General features: G+C 37.0%; 2 long non-coding RNA genes across 2 annotated transcripts; both read left to right on the top strand.

Annotated features, from left to right (window-relative positions):
• Positions 1-9648: 9648 nt before the first annotated feature.
• Positions 9649-11345, top strand: LOC143714008 (uncharacterized). Its single transcript, XR_013195377.1, has 3 exons — positions 9649-9720; positions 10657-10698; positions 11234-11345. It is a non-coding gene; the product is annotated as an uncharacterized LOC143714008 (long non-coding RNA).
• A 322-nt stretch (positions 11346-11667) lies between these two features.
• LOC143714007 (uncharacterized) lies at positions 11668-12576 on the top strand. Its single transcript, XR_013195376.1, has 3 exons — positions 11668-11898; positions 12231-12297; positions 12380-12576. It is a non-coding gene; the product is annotated as an uncharacterized LOC143714007 (long non-coding RNA).
• Positions 12577-21118: the final 8542 nt, after the last annotated feature.

Raw genomic sequence — 21118 nt, 5'->3', positions numbered from 1 at the left:
AACTCAGGTGAATACCAGATCTCGGGACACATGGATTCAGACAGGATTTCTGGAGACAGCGGAACAAGGATACAGAGGTTAGTTTTTCACAGGTGAGTAAACATTACTTAGCGGACATGTGATGATTCAGAGACTTCGGGAGACAATGGGTTATGGTCTGTTCCTGTTGGAGGCTTGACAAAGACTGAAGACACAGTGAGTGTTTTATTGAGCTGGTTGATGAGGTAATTGATGATGAACAGGTGTGTGTGTGGTTAATATTCCGGAGAGAGTGATCTTTGAGTGGTGGACTGAAACGAGTTTGATTGATTCCTGACATTGAACGTCTGCAAAGTGTTGTTGATGGTTCAGAGCTTGTTGGAGATGATGATGAGCTTGGTTCCATACCCTCTCACTTTCTTGGAACCAGGTGTTGACTGCAGGGACTTCTGATGGTTCACCGGACCATGGGAACAATGGTGGCTGGTAACCCAGTACACATTGGAACGGCGTTAGATTAGTGGAGGTTTGTCGAAGGGAGTTTTGTGCATACTCCGCCCACACGAGATAACGGCTCCAGAGATGTTGATTAGAATGCCAGAAGGTACGAAGGAAACGACTGACATCTTGGATCTTCTGTTCCGCCTGACCATTCGCCTGTGGGTGATACCCTGAAGTTAGACTCACTGTTACATTCATTAATGCAAAGAATGCTCGCCACACCTTGGAGATAAATTGCGGTCCCCTGTCCAACACAATATCCTCCGGAATGCTGAAATTCCGGAAGACATGCTACATCAATAATTCTGCGGTTACAAATGCTGTGGGTAAGTTTTTCAGGGGAATCAATTTGCAAGCTTTAGAAAAGCGATCAATGGCTACCAGGATACATGTATTCTCATCTGAGGGAGGAAGGTCAGTTACAAAGTCGACTCCAATGTGCGACCAGGGTCGTTGTGGAACAGGTAAAGGCATGAGCTTCCCAGTGGGTAAGTGACGGGGGTTCTTGTTCATGGCACAAAGAATGCATCCCTGGATAAAGGTCTTGATGTCTTGTAACATGCTGGACCACCAGTAGCGAGTCTGGAGAGTGGAATAGGTCTTGTTTATTCCAGGATGACCAGTGCCAACAGATGAATGTGCTGAGGAGATTAGAGAGGTACGAAACTCTTCGGGTACGTAAATCTTTCCGGCTGGATACTCTGGAGGACTCGGTTGGTGTTGGGACAATTTAGACAGTTGTTCGTTTAAGTCCCACTGAATGGGATTGACAAACATCTTTTCAGGTAGGATATTCTCAGGCTCTTCGTGGTGAATTTCGGGGTCATGAAGACGAGACAAGGCATCCGCTCGGATGTTCTTCGATCCAGGGCGATAGTAGATCTGAAAATGGAAGCGAGTAAAAAAGAGTGCCCATCTGGCCTGGCGTGGATTAAGTCTTTTTGCTTCTTTCAAGTACTGAAGATTTTTGTGGTCTGTGAGAACCAGAAATGGATGTTTGGCTCCTTCTAACCAATGTCTCCACTCTTCAAGAGCAAGCTTAACCGCCAGAAGTTCTCGATTGCCAATATCGTAGTTTACCTCTACAGGAGATAACTTGTGAGAGAAGAATGCGCACGGCATAGGTTTCGGTGATGTATCCGAATACTGGGACAACACAGCTCCTACTCCAGTAGTAGAAGCATCAACTTCAACAATTAACTTTTCTTCAGGATTCGGATGTTGGAGTAATGGAGCTGTGGTGAATGCTGTCTTGAGAGACTGAAAAGCATGTTCAGCCTCAGTGGTCCAGAGTAGTGTCTTTGGTTTTCCTTTGAGGAGAGAGGTCAGTGGAGCAGTTAGCAGGCTGTATTGGTCAATAAATCTCCGATAGAAATTCGCAAATCCAAGAAACCGTTGCAATTCCTTAACAGACTGTGGAGTGGGCCAGGAGGTAATAGCTTTGGTTTTGCGATCATCCATCTCTACTCCTTTTTCACTGAGTTGGTAACCGAGGAACTCGACTGAGGTTTGATGAAAGGAGCACTTCTCTGCTTTCAGGAACAGGGAGAATTCACGTACTCATTGGAGTACCTGAGAGACATGTGTTTTTGGAGTAGATTAAGATATCGTCGATGTAGATTATTACAAACTGATTCAGGTAGTCTCGGAAAACTTCATCCATGAAACTTTGGAAGACTTAAGGGGCGTTTACCAGACCATATGGCATGACGAGATATTCGTAATGGCCTGATGGAGTGATGAATGCGGTCTTCCACTCGTCACCCTCTCCGATTCGAATGAGGTTATATGCACTTCTCAAATCCAGCTTGGAGAATATCTTGGCTTCTCTAAGTTGCTCAAGAGAAGAGGGAACCAACGGGAGTGGGTAACTGAACTTCACAGTTATCTGGTTTAAGGCTCTATAGTCTATACATGGACGTAGACCCCCATCCTTCTTAGGGACAAAGAAAAAACTGGCAGCAGCAGGTGAAGTGGAGGAGCGGATATAACCCTGTTTTAAAGCCTCTTCAATGTACTGTTGCATGGCTTATTGTTCAGGGATAGACAGGGAGTAGATTCGTCCCTTGGCGATGGGTTCTCCGGGAATCAGATTGATGGCACAATCCCAGGCCCGATGAGGTGGTAACTTGGTAGCCTCGACAGGATTGAACACATCGGAATATTGAATGTAGCATGAAGGGATGGACACCGACAGGTTTTCTATGGGGCTTTCAATGGAGGTGGAGTTCACTGGGATGGCGTCGGGTAGGTGTGGCGTGACCGAGAGTTCAACATTCGTGGAAGAACACATACAACCCCATTTCAATATCTTGCCAGATTTCCAGTTGATGTTAGGTTGATGTCGTATAAGCCATGGACGGCCAAGGATAATATCAGTCTGGCTATTTTCAAGTACGAAAGGTTCAAACAGTTCATGGTGTGTATCTTCAATACAGAGTAGAATAGGCTTAATCTGAGGCATACCCTTGATTGATGGTTTCACCAGTCACTGCATGGATGGAGTACGGTTTGGTGGTGGTGGATTTCTGGAGTTGGTGCTTCTGACAGAGCTGTCCAGAGATGAAATCTCCTGCCGACCCGGTGTCCACAATGGCTGTAGCAGAGACATGGAAATTTGTGGATTTTAGGGTTACTGATATCGTTAACGGAGCTGATACCGAGACGGACGTAATAACATAACTCACAAGCATTCTAGGGGGTCGTGTAGGGCATGAATGAAGAAAATGTCCTCCCATTCCACAATACAAGCATAATTTTGACTCTCGACGTCGAGAACGTTCAGCTTGAGACAGTCGGTAGGTATCCACCTGCATCTTCTCTACCACTGCTTCGGAGGAACATTCAGCGGGATACTGAGGTGGTAAACAAGTGGGTCGTTGAGTATAGCGATAGCAGCCTTGAGATCTTTGATGCACACGGAAAGCTTGCTGTATGAATTTCTCAACTCCCAGGCTTTCATCATAAATCGCGAGTTGAAGGCGGAGCACAGGATTTAAACCACGTCGGTAAACGGAGATGAGCACTTTTTCGTTCCACCCACTTGCGGAGGATAGAGTGCGGAACTCCAGTGAATACTCAGAAACTGACTTCTTGCCTTGACGTAATTGTAACAGTTTATCGCTGATGGAGGAATCATCTACTGGACGCCCGAAAACTTCCTTGAAATGGTTTACAAACTCCTGTACAGAAGAAGTAACTGTAGATTCCTGCAGCCACAACGTTTCAGCCCATCTTAATGCAGCTGCTGATAACTGTTGAATAATAAAAGCAACCCTCGACTTTTCAGTGGGATATAACTGGACTTGCTGTTCCAAAGCGAGTGAACACTGTAATAGGAACCCGTTGCAATCCTCCGCCCGGCCGGAGAATGGCGCTGGACGTGAAGTTGCATTTGCGAAGCAAACCAGAGAGGAAGCGGGGTTTGCGGAAGTACTGAGCGCTGGCTGACTGGGATTCACAACGGCGGCTGTAGGTTGTGTAGGATTATCAACATTACTGGCAGATTACATCGCGCTGTTTCATCCTTTTCTAGGTCAAGGCTTCTGTCAGGATACAGGCACAGAGACAGAGGTAAGTGAACTCAAACATTGTTTATTTTAATGTGAAACAAGTGCAAAGGTGAGTATTCAAAGTTCAGGTGAAGATTCGGTGATGATCACTACGTGCGGGGCAGATTACAGGTGAGCAGGTCCTCCTTAGGTTAGTTGATATCAAGCAGTCACAGTTCATTTATACTTGTCTTTTCTCTTTCAGATGCAGCCACGAGCAAGTAGAACTCAGCGTGAACACAGGAAACTCAGGTGAATACCAGATCTCGGGACACATGGATTCCAGACAGGATTTCTAGAGACAGCGGAACAAGGATACAGAGGTTAGTATTTCACAGGTGAGTATACGTTACTTAGCGCAGTGGTTCCCAAACCTGTCCTGGCGACCCACCTACACTGCAAGTTTTCTCTGTCTCCCTAATCAAACACACCTGATTCAACTCATCAGCTCATAATCACATGGGTTAATGAGCTGATGAGTTGAATCAGGTGTGTTTGATTAGGGAGACAGAGAAAACGTGCAGTGTTGGTGGGTCGCCAGGACAGGTTTGGGAACCACTGACTTAGCAGACACTGGATGATTCAGAGACTTCGGGAGACAATGGGTTATGGTCTGTTCCTGTTGGAGGCTTGGCAAAGACTGAAGTCACAGTGAGTGTTTTATTGAGCTGGTTGATGAGGTAATTGATGATGAACAGGTGTGTGTGGTTAAAATTCCGGAGAGAGTGATCTTTGAGTGGTGGACTGAAACGAGTTTGATTGATTCCTGACAATATATATATATATATATATATATATATATATATATATATATATATATATATATATATATATATATATATATATATATATATATATGCATTCGTATTGAACCGAATCGGTACGGGTGTCACGGTTCGGTGCACGAATTTACACGGAGAATACACAGTATAAAAATAAAAAAAAGTCTAAATAAAGATAAATTACGCTAAATTCGCGTTTGGTCTGAACGCAGTATAATGAGCAGACTGCGATGTCAATATTGCAATGCTGATGTGTGTGTGCGTGCGAGAAAGGGAGAGGCGCGGGCGCGATCGAACTGTGAGAGAGAGAGAGAGAGAGAGAGAGAGAGAGAGAGAGAGAGAGAGAGAGAGAGACTTTTGACTTTTAGGTCTTCTTTAATCAAACAATAATTACACTACATTACATTTATTCATACATTAAGTTAGTTGTTTTTCTTTTTCCTTTTTTTTTTTTTTTAATAAATTAAACCGTAAACACTCATCAACATCACAAATACACTGATTTACAGCCCATTTACCTTTAAACATCTCCATATCATTGACCAATTTATAATATGTAAACTCTATTTTAATACGAGATTTTAATAACCCTTTTAAAACAGACACAACATCAGTTGACCCAGCATCGTTCAAGCAATGTTTTCTTGATAGCCATATCGCCAATTTTGCCTGACCAAAAAGAAAATTTAACAAAACATGTTCTTCCCTCCTACTTTTCATATACTTTGGTCCAACAATAAAAAGTACTGGAGTAAAAACTCCCCCTAACTTTTGAACCCACTCTTCTAAGATACCAAATAAGGATTGAAGTCTTTTACACTTTAAAAACAAATGAAAAACAGTCTCTTCCTCACTACAAAATAGACAACCTACCCCTACCTCTGGATCAAGGTGTGCTCTGTGTCTGTTTGTAGCTATAATCCCGTGCACTACTCTCCACTGAAGGTCTCCAGACCGTTTCTCAATGGGTAGCTTATACAGGGACCTCCAGCGTCCTTTAGGGGATTCACCTAGCCCCAGAACCTCCGTCCACTTGGAATCACTGACACTCTGCAGTGTGTTAAGATGCCACACTTTCACACACATAGTGTAAATGTCTTTCTTATCAGCATCTCTAAAGGCGGCCATATAAGGCATCTTAAAAGACAATAGGCAGCCCTCCTTTTCTTGCCATGTACCAGTCCTTGCTGAGAAAAACAAATCTGGAAAGTCACAGTTCTCAGCCTCTTCAACAGAAGTCTCCATTGCCCATCGATAATCCTGAGGCAAAGACTCTAAAATCTGGATCAACATATTTTGTGCCATCCTGACTGATTTTATTGCAAGTTTTAAAGCAAATTTCTCAGGGCTTATCCAACTTTTTTTATCTTTTAAGTGTCCAATCTTTGTCATATTTGCAGCCCACATGGCTTTTCTGAAAGTGTCTGATTTAAAAACATCTGATTCCAATTCAGAATTGAAAAAAAGTGGTTCCTCCTTCAACCATAATTTTTTTGTGCCGTCTGCACTCCGTGAGAACTTAAAAAGTGTCCATGACTTTAAGATTGATCTATAAAAGACACTCAGCCCACTCAAATTCAGTTTGTCAAAGTCCATCAAGAACAAATGGCGATCCAGCCCCATGTTTCCAGCTCTTCTTAGGAGGGCACAGGCTACTTCAGCCCAGCTCACATCTACTCCATACAGCAGTCTTTGTGCCGTCTTCAATCTGAAAGTCCTTAGCCTCGCTCTGATATCCACCAATCCCTGGCCTCCTTCTTGTGTGGGTAGATACAGTACCGCCGCCTTCAGCCAGTGCTGCCCCGACCAGAAAAAATCCACTAATCGCTTTTGTATTCCTTGTACTAGATCCTCAGGAGGTTCAAGTATTGTCATTCTATGCCAAAGTGAAGAAGCAATCAAATTGTTGCATACTAGGACCCTCCCCCTATATGACAACTGGGGTTGCAACCATTTCCATCGAGACAACTTTGCACACACTTTCTCCAAGAGGCCCTCCCAATGTTTCTTTTTAAACTCTTCTGTCCCCAAAAACACTCCTAAGTATTTAATCCCTGCACTTCCTCACTGGAATCCACCAGGAAGATTTGGACCTTTAGAAACACTACCACACCATAACGCATCACTCTTTCCCCAGTTAACTACTGCTGACGAGGCTTTTCCATAAAACTCTAAAGCCTGTTTAAGCACCTGAATGTCACTTTGATCTCTGATAATAACTGTGACATCAACAGCATAGGCAGAGAGTTTAACAGAACAGTTTAAAGTATTGACCTTTATCCCCTTTAACTCTCTTCTCATTTTACCTAACAGAGGTTCAATTACAATACTGTATAATTGGCCCGAAATTGGACAACCTTGTCTGATTCCTCTTTTAACATTAATTGGGACACTCAAACCACCACCCGTTTTGATCATGCATGTCGCTTCAGCATATAAAAGTTTGATCCTTGAAATAAATTTTTCCCCAAAACCAAAAGCATTAAGGGTGTCAAACATAAAACCATGATCAACCCTGTCAAAGGCCTTTTCCTGATCTAAAGACAACAGGCCCATATTAACATCTTTACAATAAGCATAGTCAACTACATCCCTGATTAAATGAAGATTATCCATGATTGATCTATTTTTGACACAATACGACTGATCCCTGTGTACCACTTCATACAACACCTTATTTAATCTATTGGCAAGAACCTTATAGAAAATTTTATATTCTGTACACAAAATTGCCACAGGTCTCCAATTCTTTAAAAGTGTTAAATCTCCTTTTTTCGGGAGCAATGATAAAACAGCTCGTTGACCGCTTGTTGAAAGAACACCTTCACTAAAACATTTCTGAAGTACTTCAAAATAGTCATCTCCAATTATCGTCCAAGAAGATTTATAAAACTCGGCCGGTAGTCCATCCAAGCCAGGGCTCTTATCTGAGGAGAGACCCTTTACAGCCAGAGAAATCTCCTCAAAGGATATATCAGTTTCTAAGAGCTCTTTGTTATCTTCAGACAACACCGGTAGGTCTTTTAGCAGCTCTCTTCTGCAATGTTCATCAGATGATTCAGCAGCGTACAAATTGGAGTAAAACTCAACAGCAATCTTTCTCATTTCCTGTGAGTAGTAAATAGCCTACCCTACCTGTCAAAATGATTGATTGACAGGTGGGCGTGGCTATCCTTTGATCTTTCACCGCCCCTTCTGGTTCCTCCCCTTCCTGTCCCGCCTCTTGTCCCGCCCTTCCGGTCCCGCCCCTTCATGTTACCTTTGACCTAGTTCCGCCCCTTCCTGTTACCTTTAACCTAGTTCCGCCCCTTCCTGTTACCTTTAACCTAGTTCCGCCCCTTCCGGTTACCTTTGACCTAGTTTCCGCCCCTTCCGGTTACACTTTCTGTCAAAATGATGGATGGTTACCTTTGACCTAGTTCCGCCCCTTGCGGTTACAGGTTCTGTCAAAATGATGGATGGTGACAGTTAGTTTGATCGTTTGAAGTTCATTTGATCAAGAAAAGGGAGGTATTGGGCTTTGATGTTAACATAAGCTTTGATGTTACAGTTATAAAGTGATGTGAGAGTTAGTTTGAGATGTATTGGCTTTGATGGTGACAGTTAGTTTGATTGTTTGAAGTGGGTGTTTTGGTCACCGCATCCCCTAAATATCCCTGAGCTTTATCAAGGGCAGCTGTGAAAGTGATAAGAAAAAATGTTGGAAGTTTATCTGTTCTGTAAAAGAATATAAAATAAAACCTCACACAAAAACTGTAAAATAAATGTAGAACTATTCACTGAACCAAGCATTTCAGTTTAAATAAAATGGTGAACGTTTATCTGTTCTGTAAAAGTCACAAAAATATTGCAAACAATCCAATGTATGAATGATATCACACTGCCTCAAAAAACATAGCGAGCGCGCATCTATGTATGTGTGTGTGTGTGTGTGTGTGTGTGTCAAAGCAGGAATTCACCTCCCTCCGCACTGCTGAGGACCTTGGAAGTTTATCTCACACAAAAGTTGAAAAAGCAATATGTTCATTTATATGAAATGATTATAAAATTTACATTTAGTCATTCACAAATATTTGACACTGACTCAAGTTGAAAAACCATGCTGTTCAATTAAAAGTGTATAATTAAACACAAATAAAATCATCTTACTGTTTCACCATGGTTGAAAAAAACCCACAAGTGTTTCCCCTGAAGTCTTTTCTCTCTGTCACACCAGCGTGTGGCTGGCCTGGTATCTGTTTTTGTGACACGTTCCTGAGCCCATTGAAAAGCATTGTGTTCCTTTAAAAGTATATAAATTAAAATAATAATCATATATAAAATAAATAGTTTACTAATTGTTGTTCATTTAAAATCTTACTAAATTACTGAAGTTGAAAAGCATTCTGTTCATTAAAAAATCTTACTAAATTACTGAAGTTGAAAAGCATTCTGTTCATTTAAAATAAATATTTTACAAATTTACTGTACCAATTTTGTTAGATTTAGATAAAATCATCTTACATTTTCACCAGGGTTGAAGAAAAAAATCACACAGGTAGTGCCTGTCAGCATGGAAAGTGTGCGTGACAAATAAGTGATATCATCTCTGTTTTCGTACCACCGGTAATAAATTACTTTTAATTCATAAGACTTATTTTCAGCAGTGACAGTTATCAGTGAAATATGGCGCTCGTGTAATCAAAAGGTCTGGCTACCCCCTGGGAATGTGAATTGGCCTTGAACCTAAACTGTTCCATTCATAGAGTACTGAAAGAATATAGTGGACACACAGCTCCGCCGTTTTCCCATAGTTTTTCACAGGCTCTTACTGTAAAAAGACACATGGACGTGTTCCATACCCCATGTTTGGACCAAAAACTTTTGCACCCTCTCTTCTGTGACCACCTCATCAAAAATGCAAAACAGTGAGTACTTTCTCTATAATTAATTTATGCTACGGTGCTGTTTATCTGTATTATGCAATGATGTTTAATTTGAAATATTGTTTATACATAAGGAAAAGACGGTATAATTCATCAGTGTTTTAAATAGCCCAGGCTACGTATTTGTTTTATCCACATTATGCTATTAGTATTTTTATCTGCTGTAACTGGTGATACAGATATTAAAATGTATCTACTATATTAATTTATCAAAGTATGGGTTTAAAAATATGGAGCATTGTATTATGATATCGATGTGATACAGATATTAACATGCATCTACTATATTAATTTATCAAAGCATGATTTTTTTTAAATATGGAGCATTGTATTATGATATTGATGTCATACAGATATCAGAATGTATCTACTATATTAATTTATCATAAATTATGATTTTAAAAATGTACAACATTGTTTATGTTCATTATGCTATGTTTTTTTTTTAACCATATCACAAAAGTATCAGTTTAACATGACTGTTTTACTGCAATGTTTATTTTGCATTATTCTATGTTGTATTTTTTATCTGATGTAACCAAAATCTGCAGCATCGTTTATTTAAGCTGCGGGGTTTCCATAAAGGACCTTAAAATAAATGTTTTGGATTTATTCAGTTTTAAAATCTTATTTAGAGATTATTTTAGTCAGACATGCTTATATGTGCATAGGCCTAATTTTATTCCTCTTCAGATACTTACTTTTTAAATTTTCATAGGTTACTTTTTAATTCTTCTTTTACTCTTTGATTTTAACTTTTAGCAATTTGCATGATAAATTGTTTAACATGTAAGCTATATGAATGACACTGTCACAATGTGATAAGCAAAACATATAAAAGTCAGGTCAAAGCTATTTATGTAGGCTAGCGCTTTTCATTGCCATTTAAAATAACATGGTCTTTCCTTCTCTCTCTAGAGACAGCAAACACTGCAGGACAATCAGGCATCCAAGTAACATGTTAGTATGGTTTATATTTTATTTTTAATGAGAAAACAGTATAGAGTGCAACAGGCGGTTTCTGGGAGTAAAAACATTTACTTTCTCCATACGGAAATTAATTTTAAAGACAAACCTACTGTGAGCTAAGAGGTTGTTAATACATGGTATTTGATTCTGATAAAGCCTTCAGCTTATTTTTTTTTTGTAAATAATCGTGTTTCACAGTTGAACTCCTGGTGAAAACTACATAACCCATGAGCCATGATGCTGTAGTGAAAATTATGTCAAACATAGTTTAAAAAAAAAAAAAAAAAAAGCAACACACTCCAAAATAGCTCTGCCCACTCCCATGAAGCACTGCGAATGACATAATCTCCCTACCCTCTCAAAATACTGAAATGTTTGTATAAGCTATATATGCATATTTTGCATATTTATATATAAATATATATTTTTTAAAATCACTATGGGAAATAAGAATGAAAAAGGGGGGAGGCACTGTTGCACTCTATGTATAATGACAGATGAACTGACAGATATTTTATGTAAACAGGCAAAATCTCTGCATCTGATGATGGCCATGTGTTTTCGCCGATCATAACTGGTTTAACTCTTGGCTCCTTTGAGATCAATATGACTTCTGCCAAACCAAATGTGCCGGCATACTGTAAGTGTAAAACACGAGAAACTATTAATACACGAGAAACTATTAAAACAGTTTTCACTTATGTAATGTATAAAATTATTCTTAATTAATCAGTCGTAGTTAACTATTTGGGACCAATTTGAAGGAAGGTTACATTCTGGTCTAACAGTGTCATGTACAAATTTGCAATACAGAATTGTTTTGTGTTTTTGGTACTATTTGATCGAGTTTTGTAGAATTTATTTTATGTGGTGTAATGCTCCTGGATTATTCAGACTGAGAATTGTAACTATTATTATAGCCTTTATCAGCCATTTATTTTACTGCAGACATATCAACCTTATTTATTTACTGCAGATTTTATCAAAGGCACGAATTAACTTAATTCATGGCAGCAATAATAAAAGAAGAAAAAAAAAAATGAACAATTGACAGATGAACTGACAGATATTTTATGTAAACAGGCAAAATCTCTGCATCTGATGATGGCCATGTTTTTTCGCCGATCATAACTGGTTCAAGCTCCTTTGAGATCAATATGATTTCTGCCAAATCAAATGTGCCGGCAAATTGTAAGTGTAATACACAAGAAACTATTAAAACAGTTTTCGCCTATGTAATGTATAAAATTAATCTTAATTAAGCAGTCGTAGTTAACTATTTGGGGCCAATTTTAAGGAAGGTCGCATTCTGGTCTAACATTGGCATGTGCACATTTGCAATACAGAATTTCTTTATGTTTTTGGTACTATTGGATCGAGTTTTGTAGAATAAGCCAAGATTAATTTATTTTATGCGGTGTCATGCTCCTGGATTATTCAGACTCAGAATTGTAACTATTAATACAGCCTTCATCAGCCATTTATTTTACTACAGACTCATCAAACTTATTTATTTACTGCAGATTTGATCAAAGCCAAATACTGCCCAAACAGGGATACTGGGAAAGAAGAGAAACAGGATAATACAAGGTTAGATTCAATATTTGTATTCTTTCCCATTCTGCCTTCATTTTCCTTTTTCCTGTTATTGTTTTAAGTTTTATATTCTCAGATCATCAAAGGTTTCTGAAAGCAAACACCAGTCAGTTGGTTGAAAAAGTGAAGAACATTGATCCAATAATTGACAATCTTGATTGCTCAATGAATCAGTTACAAATGTGCGAGCGAATCCAACATGAAGACGAGGGAACCGCTGGACTATGTGAATTGTGAAAGCATTGCCAACGACCTGGTTAACGCTTTGTTCAAGCATGAAGAATCTATCATGAAGAAACTGCAATAACAAGTGTTGTAGCCTATTGTTTGGCATTATGTACTTAAACAGTTTTTAAAAAAATAAAATGTTTTTAATAATTGATTGGTGATGGAGTTTTAATTTTTGTATTTAAAACCAAGTATATTGTACAAGTAAGAAGAAACCAAACTGGCCATAAAATGATATATTGCACATAATAAACAATGGCAAAGTTTGTATTCCTTAAAAAACAGGCAATGTTTGAGAACCCTAATATTTGTGTAATCTCTGCGAGGTCTCAACCACAAATGCAAAACTTTGTGGTGGGTGATACGGGCATAGCTTTACTAAAGGAAAATATTATGGAAGTAATTTTCAAACTATATTTTTATTTATTTATATTAAGGTTTTCATGTTGATTTAAAGTTTTTGTTATTAACTAATACCTTTTATATTTTACATCCACCACAAAATTTTGTTCAAAAATCGTTCTCTGACCCCAAGTAATCAGATAAAAGTGTGTTCACAATCTACTATTAGATATTATCCTGCTTAGTATGTGTGTAAATAGTTGTGCTTAAATGTTTGGATGTATTTTTACACGCCAACATATTTTGTCACACCGTAGTGATGCAAAGTTCCACACTCTTGTAAAGACTATGGTCTAACTTTAAAACATAATCTTTATACATGAATTCAAAAGACCAAATCACTAAGAAAACAGGGGGTGAAAAGCACCGTTTATAATAAATACACAAAGTATTAACGCAAAAAGTAAGTGTATGCTGTTTCACACTTAAACTATTACAACAGAATCACATCTGACTATGCAGATAAAATTGCACAAAAGTAAATTCTAGTGATCAGCTTGCTAAAGAGTAAATACAACATGAGCCATTTAAAGCAAATACGAAAAGCCACCTGTGATCAGTTTTGTATGTTTGTAATTGACATTTTATATAGTCACTTAGGCCGTTTACATCTTGCTTCTGTTTGTTTTTGTACATGTTAATACATGAGATATTTCTTTTAGAACATCTTTCAGCTATGTCTACGAAACATCGACATGAAAGATGAGTATTGCTGTTTTTCTGTTACCTATAAAATTATTATACTTCAAACTCGTCTAGCTATTGCCCATTTCACAGCACAGTCATAGATACACAGTTATTTTATGTATGTGGCTAAACAATGGTTAAGCTAATGAATTACCGGCTATATTTTTACGTGAATGGCGGGATGATTCATTTTTTAATCCGTCTACACCGATACTTTGACACAAGAGTTTTAGGTCTGATCCAGAAAACAGATGGTAAGCAGTAAGTTATGAAAACATGTGATAAGCAGTCTTGGCCTCATCATCAAAATGTTTTAACATAGCGCAAGTTTCAATTGTTTGATAAATTATCTAACGATTGTACCTAACTATCAACAGTTATATGTGAAACTTGGATTCTTGTTTATATTGTACATTGTTATTGAACCGCATATTTAACAGTGATAGTGTTCTAAAATTGTTTACCACGGTTTCATTTTTAACAACACAATCGCAACACTTATCGTATTGCCGGGTGTGATTGTAATGTTTTGTATGGTGTCTTCTTTACACTTTCACCCCATGGATATCTGTTTCCTACAGTTAGCTGTAGTGAACTCTAGGTCTTCTCTTTGTTCATATACGACAGTATGCACATGATTTAATAAAATTATGGTTTAAACCACATTATTTTATTATACCATTTTTAAATAGCGCTTAAATGTATATTTTATATTTTAACCCTTTTATGCAAATATAGAATAGGCCTACCACACAAGGATTCTCTGAAGTATTTTTTGCGTGTAAAACATCTATGTAGATCTATCTATGTTTTTAAAAATACAAAGAAATCTTTCTACCAGCGACCCTCAAAATCTGGGCATACAACAAAACACAGTGCATCCGTGTACGATGATTGATCAGAAAATTACTTTTGTCGCTTTGTTTGAAGAAACACTTTAATCAGCTGGTGCTTGATAACTATTAAAATTATTAATGTGCAAGAATCAAGACTTATAATACCATTTTATTATAAAACTGTGAAACTCCAAAGCTCCGACACTGTCGCAAAGAATGAGTTAAGTGGTACAATATTTTATTTCAACAGCATTTTTCTTTACAAAATTATGATAGACCGGCATTACATATACATAAAGTAGACAATAACTCCATTTATTTATGATCCAACCAGAATTGAAAGTCTCTGCACGCTACCATGTCTTTTGTCTAGGGTATAGTTGAAGAGGCCCTCAACTATTTCGTCAACATCTGTTTTTGCATTTTTTGACAACAGTGACACACAGAGATCTGTTACAAACGTACATATACAGAGTAGTTCGTCGACTTCGAATTCCTCACGAGATTCAAGCATCACATCCAGAACTTTTCTGAGGATTACGCCGATCGGTTCTTTGTCGTTTAAAAACATGGGCGTAACATCTGTCCAGGATCCAACCAAGCCTCTTATGACATCCATTTCTTTTTTGAGATTTTCACACGTTTGGTATCCCTCGCACAATCGTTATTCTCATCAAACGCAGCCTCGATGATCCTGTGCATCAAGCTAACCATCGGGCCTCTAAAATGATCTTTAAACATAGAGTCTACCGTACCTCTTAAACGACAGCCATTGCCCGTGGCGCACTCACACGCCGGATGATACTTGTGTCCCGCATCGCCAGAACTCGACGGGGAGTCGCTCTCCATCAGCTTTTGCGTCGCCATTTCTGAAGTTTTCAGATTTTTCGGTCCCCTTTTCGGGATTCTGTTAGTTCCAGAAATCTCTTGAGCGAGTCCTTGCGGCACAATCGTCCAGGCCTTGTGCTTTAACGCTCGGAAGTTTGTGTTTTTGGGTCTGAAGCGTGAGTCGAAAAAGTGTAGTTTACGGCAGGCTCAGACAAACAGGAACTTCTGATCAATTCCTTCGACTTTTGGTCAATGAGATGTTGCCGTAGCACAGCAGTCCGCAACTATTAGAGCTAGAGCCAGGGGTTGTGTGCGATAACTGAGGCTGGGCTCTGTGTAGAGTTTATCAGGACAACTGATAGTGCTTAGCCCGCCCCGTAGGAGGAGTTGTATAGTATCATCGTCATGACGTAGTAAACCGCTACCTAGGATTAAAGCCTCATTGAATCAGAAGTAAAGTCATGGAGAAGTTATGCATATGCCGCCAGAGAGATGTCCACTTACCGCCCCAAAATATAATTATAGTAATAAACTAGGATAATATACTATTTAAATGAATACCGTGGTTTAATGCATATCAAGTGTTGTATACAAGCAAAAAGATGCCAAGAAAACCAAGAGCTTGCTAGCATCACGGCTAAATGTAGGAAACATTGTTTTCCTGACAAAGACAAATATTTTCTCTTAATCCAGTAATGATATTTTCATTAAAGATTAAGAGGTTAAAAAAGGGGATGAATTGTTTGCAACAAGTTCTGTAAAAAGCATTTAGAAAGTAAGGCTTTAAGTTAACTTTACCAAATATTAAATTCAGTTATAGAACTTTAACGCATTGAGTTTAAATTAAAACGCGATATCAATATCACATAAAACGCGTCATTACAGAATTGAGGGTTGTTTAATAATTATCAAGCACCAGCTGATTAAAGTGTTTCTTCAAACAAAGCAACAAAAGTAATTTTCTGATAAATCATCGTAGCTACACGGAAGCACCGTGTTTTGTTGTATCCCAAGGTTTGAGGGTCACTTAGAGAAAGATGTCTTTGTATTTTTAAAAACATAGATAGATCTATGACCTAACATAGATGTTTTACACAAAAAAAATATTTCAGAGATCCTTGTGCGGTATTCTATATTCGCATTCGCATAAAGGGTTAAAATATAAAATATACATTTAAGAGATATTTAAAAACTAGGATGGTATAATAATATAATGTGGTTTAAACCATCATTTTATTAAATCAAGCCAATTCATGCAAATACTGTCGTATATGAAAAAAGAGAAGGCCTAGAGTTCACTAACATTACAGCTAACTGTAGGAAACGGATATCCATGGGGTGAGAGTGTAAAGAAAACATCGTACAAAATACGAAAAGTGTTACGATTGTGTTGTTAAAAATTAAACCGTGGTAAACAATTTAAGAACACTAGCGGTTTAATAACAATGTTCAATATAAACAAGAATCCGACTCTAATGCGACTGAGCGTGCCTCACATATAATTTATATAACAATTGATATTTACAATATGTTTAAACATTTTGGATGATGAGGCCAAAAACTGCTTACTTTTCATAAAAAGAAGAACGATTATTAAGACATAAAACACAATGTCTGTTTTCTGGATCAGGCCTAAAAGACCCCTGACTAAAACTCTTGTGTCAAAGTATCGGTGTAGACGGAATAAAAAATGAATCATCCCGCCTTTCAAGGGTAATTCATTAGCTTAACCGTTGTTTAGTCACGTAGAAAAAAATAACCGACTGTGCTGTGAAATGGGCAATAGCTAGACGAGTTTGAAGTATAATAGTTTTATAGGTAACAGAAAAACAGCAATACTCATCTTTCATGTTGATGTTTCGTAGACATAGCTGAAAGATGTTCTAAAAGAAATATCTCATGTAGAAATATCTGTTCATGTTTTTCATAAATTCCTATATGTTTGACCACGCTCGGAGACTATAGTTTTTGCAAACTGTACAAAAAATTCCTATATGTTTGACCACGCTCGGAGACTATAATTTTTGCAAACTGTACAAAAACAAAAAGAAGCAAGATGTAAACGGCCTAATTGACTATATAAAATGTCAATTACAAAACTGATCACAAGTGTCTTTTCGTATTTTCTTTAAATGGCTCATGTTGTATTTACTCTTTAGCAAGTTGATCACTAGAATTTACTTTTGTGCAATTTTATCTGCATAGTCAGATGTGATTCTGTTGTAATAGTTTAAGTGTGAAACAGCATACACTTACTTTTTCCGTTAATACTTTGTGTATTTATTATAAACGGTGCTTTTCATTCCCTGTTTTCTTAGTGATTTGGTCTTTTGAATTCATGTATAAAGATTATGTTTTAAAGTTATACCATAGTCTTTACAAGAGTGTGGAGCTTTGCATCACTACGGTGTGACAAAATATGTTGGCGTATAAAAATACATCCAAACATGTAAGCACAACTATTTACACACATACTAAGCAGGATAATATCTAATTTTAGATTGTGAACACACCATTATCTGATTATTTGCGGTCAGTGAACGATTTTTGAACAAAATTTTGTGCTGGATGTAAAATATAAAGGTATTAGTTAATAACAAAAACTTTAAATCAACATGAAAACCATAATATAAATAAATAAAATATAGTTTGAAAATTACTTCCATAATATTGTCCTTTAGTAAAGCTATGCCCGTATCACCCACCACAAAGTTTTGCGTTTGTGGTTGAGACCTCGCAGAGATTACACCAATATTAGGGTTCTCAAACATTGCGTTTTTTTAAGGAATACAAACTTTGCCATTGTTTATTATGTGCAATATTTCATTATATGGCCAGTTTGGTTTCTTCTTACTTGTACAATATACTTGGTTCTAAATTCAAAAAATAAAACTCCATCACCAATCAATTATTAAAAACATTTTATTTAAAAAAAAAATGTTTAAGTACATAATGCCAAACAATAGGCTACAACAGTTGTTATTGTAGTTTCTTCATGAGAGATTCTTCATGCTTGAACAAAGCGTTGACCAGGTCGTTGGCAATGCTTTCACAATTCACATAGTCCAGCGGTTCCCTCGTCTTCATCTGGTGTGTTGGATTCGCTCGCACATTTGTAACTGATTCATTGAGCAATCAAGATTGTCAATTATTGGATCAATGTTCTTCACTTTTTCAACCAACTGACTGATGTTTGCTTTCAGAAACCTTTGATGATCTGAGAATATAAAAATTAAAAACAATAACAGGAAAAAGGAAAATGAAGGCAAAATGGGAAAGAATATAAAGATTGAATCTAACCTTGTATTATCCTGTTTCTCTCTTTCCCAGTATCCCCGTTTGGGCAGTATTTGGCTTTGATCAAATCTGCAGTAAATAAATAAGTTTGATAAGTCTGCAGTAAAATAAATGGTTGATGAAGGCTGTAGTAATAGTTACAATTCTGAATAATCCAGGAGCATTACACCACATAAAATAAATTCTACAAAACTCGATCCAATAGTACCAAAAACACAAAACAATTCTGTATTGCAAATTTGTACATGACACTGTTAGACCAGAATGTAACCTTCCTTAAAATTGGTCGCAAATAGTTAACTACGACTGATTAATTAAGAATAATTTTATACATTACATAAGTGAAAACTGTTTTAATAGTTTCTCGTGTATTAATAGTTTCTCGTGTTTTACACTTACAGTATGCTGGCACATTTGGTTTGGCAGAAGTCATATTGATCTCAAAGGAGCCAAGAGTTAAACCAGTTATGATCGGCGAAAACACATGGCCATCATCAGATGCAGAGATTTTGCCTGTTTACATAAAATATCTGTCAGTTCATCTGTCATTATACATAGAGTGCAACAGTGCCTCCCCCCCTTTTTCATTCTTATTTCCCATAGTGATTTTAAAAAATATATATTTATATATAAATATGCAAAATATGCATATATAGCTTATACAAACATTTCAGTATTTTGAGAGGGTAGGGAGATTATGTCATTCGCAGTGCTTCATGGGAGTGGGCAGAGCTATTTTGGAGTGTGTTGCTTTTTTTTTTTTTTTTTTAAACTATGTTTGACATAATTTTCACTACAGCATCATGGCTCATGGGTAATGTAGTTTTCACCAGGAGTTCAACTGTGAAACACGATTATTTACAAAAAAAATAAGCTGAAGGCTTTATCAGAATCAAATACCATGTATTAACAACCTCTTAGCTCACAGTAGGTTTGTCTTTAAAATTAATTTCCGTATGGAGAAAGTAAATGTTTTTACTCCCAGAAACTGCCTGTTGCACTCTATAATGTTTTCTCATTAAAAATAAAATATAAACCATACTAACATGTTACTTGGTTGCCTGATTGTCCTTCAGTGTTTGCTGTCTCTAGAGAGAGAAGGAAAGACCATGTTATTTTAAATGGCAATGAAAAGCGCTAGCCTACATAAATAGCTTTGACTTGACTTTTATATGTTTTGCTTATCACATTGTGGCAGTGTCATTCATATAGCTTACATGTTAAACAATTTATCATGCAAATTGCTAAAAGTTAAAATCAAAGACAGAGTAAAAGAAGAATTAAAAAGTAACCTAGCAAAATTTAAAAAGTAAGTAACTGAAGAGGAATAAAATAGGCCTATGCACATATAAGCATGACTAAAATAATCTCTAAATAAGATTTAAAACTGAATAAATCCAAAACATTTATTTTAAGGTCCTTTATGGAAACCCTGCAGCTTAAATAAACGATGCTGCAGATTTTAGTTACATCAGATAAAAAATACAACATAGCATAATGCAAAATAAACATTGCTGTAAAACAGTCATGTTAAACTGATACTTTTGTGATATGGTTTAAAAAAAACATAGCATAATGAACATAAACAATGTTGTACATTTTTAAAATCATACTTTATGATAAATTAATATAGTAGATACATGTTAATATCTGTATCACATCAATATCATAATACAATGCTCCATATTTTTAAACCCATACTTTGATAAATTAATATAGTAGATACATTTTAATATCTGTATCACCAGTTACACCAGATAAAAATACTAATAGCATAATGTGGATAAAACAAATACATAGCCTGGGCTATTTAAAACACTAATGAATAATACCGTCTTTTCCTTATGTATAAACAATTTTTCAAATTAAACATCATTGCATAATACAGATAAACAGCACCGTAGCATAAATTAATTATAGAGAAAGTACTCACTGTTTTGCATTTTTGATGAGGTGGTCACAGAAGAGAGGGTGCAAAAGTTTTTGGTCCAAACATGGGGTATGGCACACGTCCATGTGTCTTGGCTATTTTATAGCCTTTTACAGTAAGAGCCTGTGAAAAACTATGGGAAAACGGTGGAGCTGTGTGTCCACTATATTCTTTCAGTACTCTATGAATGGAACTGTTTAGGTTCAAGGCCAATTCACATTCCCAGGGGGTAGCCAGACCTTTTGATTACACGAGCGCCATATTTCACTGATAACTGTCACTCCTGAAAATAAGTCTTATGAATTAAAAGTAATTTATTACCGGTGGTACGAAAACAGCGATGATATCACTTATTTGTCACGCACACTGTCCATGCTGACAGGCACTACCTGTGTGATTTTTTTTCTTCAACCCTGGTGAAAATGTAAGATGATTTTGTCTAAATCTAACATAATTGGTACAGTAAATTTGTAAAATATTTATTTTAAATGAACAGAATGCTTTTCAACTTCAGTAATTTAGTAAGATTTTTTAATGAACAGAATGCTTTTCAACTTCAGTAATTTAGTAAGATTTTAAATGAACAACATGCTTTTCAACTTTAGTT

Source organism: Siphateles boraxobius, unplaced genomic scaffold, assembly GCF_051911475.1.
Source record: "Siphateles boraxobius isolate OS27281-9 unplaced genomic scaffold, OSU_SipBor_1 53, whole genome shotgun sequence".
Lineage (NCBI taxonomy): Eukaryota > Metazoa > Chordata > Actinopteri > Cypriniformes > Leuciscidae > Siphateles > Siphateles boraxobius.
The sequence above is the reverse complement of the archived record's forward strand: the minus strand, read 5'-3'. Positions and strand labels throughout refer to the sequence as shown.